Genomic DNA, 1,826 nt, shown 5'->3' with positions numbered 1-1,826 from the left:
CTGCACTCCAGCCTGGGCGAGAGATCAATAAAAAAAAAAAAAAAAGGAAAAAGAAAGTCACCTGAACACCCTCCAGAATTCAGTGGGAGTCCAATCCATGGAAAAGTGAGATGAGTGCAACAGATACCCCCTCCAAGATCTTCACAAATCAGTCTTTAAATGCCTTTGAAGTTGCATCTAAGTTGGTGTGGAAGAGTGTCATAATGACATCTTCCAAAGGAAGGGTTATGGACCTATACCGGGACTTTGCAATCCTTGTACTATCTCATTCACTCTTCCTTTCCCTGGGCCAGGACTCAGCCTTATTTTAAGACAAGATCCTAATTAGGCTTCACACTGTCTCTGTATTGCTAACCCACAAAATGCCTTTAGGAATTATTCAAGGTGTAATTCTTAAATAACAGAGTCAAGAAAAATATATATGCAATTAAAATAGCAAAATTACTTTTAAAAATTTTCCTGCAGAAGTAGGAGATATTCCTTTAGAAACATACAATTCACGCTCATCTTCTTTCACCTGAGAGCAATAACTTTCTTTCTGCAAAAATTAAATGGGCATGGAGGAAAAATTAACCCTAAACCAATTCCAAATCTGGCTGGGATACAGGCGAAGCCAAAGGAGTGGTCGTATCAAAGACAGTCGATTTTCATTTCCAGAAACACATGATAGACCACACTGCCATTAAAAAGTATAATTATGAAAATTACACAGTAAACTCAGAATATGCTCAGAATATGCCAATATAAATGATGGCTGTTCTGTGATTAAATTTTGTGTGCACATGGGCAGTCACTTGAACAAAGCATGATTGAATATAAACAGCTTGATTTGTGTGGCAATGGTCAGAGCACGGGTTAATTTTTCTTTTTTTCTTTTTTTGCAGTTTGGTTTCCATTAGTGTTGTCATACAACAAATAATTTGTAAAAAGCCATTAAGGTGCCTCGGTGACAATTGAAAAACCAATTATAAATTCCTGCGCCTCTAAAATGAGACAGAGCCAATGGTGCAGAGCCACAGCATGGAAAAGCAATGAGCCTCTGCCTTTGAATTTTTAAATTTTTTGCCTGAATAAAAGGAAGGCTTGATTTAAAGAGGAAGGGCATTTTATCCGGGTGTAATTTATCTATATTTTATTCTAAGAATATGGCCTATTTACAAAAGCTCTCACAAGTAGTCTCTGAGATTCATCCCACCTAATCACTGCCATAGGGTCTTGTTGGAGACGCTGACCTACACAATGCCCCACAGAACAACCCAGGCCTCCCTACAAGGTTTTGCATATATTTCTCTGAATCCCAAAGGAGTCACAATCTATTAACGGTTCCATCATCTATGCTCTGGCAAAGCTGGGTCCATCCCTGGACCCCAGGCAGGGCCGTAAGTGCTCCGAGATGAGAGCAGGACCCAGAACCAGCGAGCGGACATTTTGGTTGGCTCCGCCCCTCCCCCAATGTGTAACAGCTTAGAGGTGTATCCCAACTGGCCTAAGATAGTCGCAGTGCTCACATCCTCCTTGATGAATAGGTCAAGACTCCAGGATGGGGCTGGGCGTGGTGGCTCACGCCTGTAATCCCAGCACTTTGGGAAGCCGAGGCGGGTGGATCACGAGGTCAAGAGATCAAGACCATCCTGGCCAACATGTGAAACCCCGTTTCTACTAAAAATACAAAAACTAGCTGGGTGTGGTGGCACGCGCCTGTAGTCCCAGCTACTCGGGAGCCTGAGGCAGGAGAATTGCTTGAACCCGGGAGGTGGAGGTTGCAGTGAGCCAAGATCCCACCACTGCACTGCAGCCTGGTACCCGATGACAAAAAGAGATCCTGT

The sequence above is a fragment of the Cebus imitator genome, unplaced genomic scaffold (assembly GCF_001604975.1).
Source record: "Cebus imitator isolate Cc_AM_T3 unplaced genomic scaffold, Cebus_imitator-1.0 Scaffold410, whole genome shotgun sequence".
Taxonomy (NCBI): Eukaryota; Metazoa; Chordata; class Mammalia; order Primates; family Cebidae; genus Cebus; species Cebus imitator.
This window is presented reverse-complemented; position numbering follows the sequence as displayed.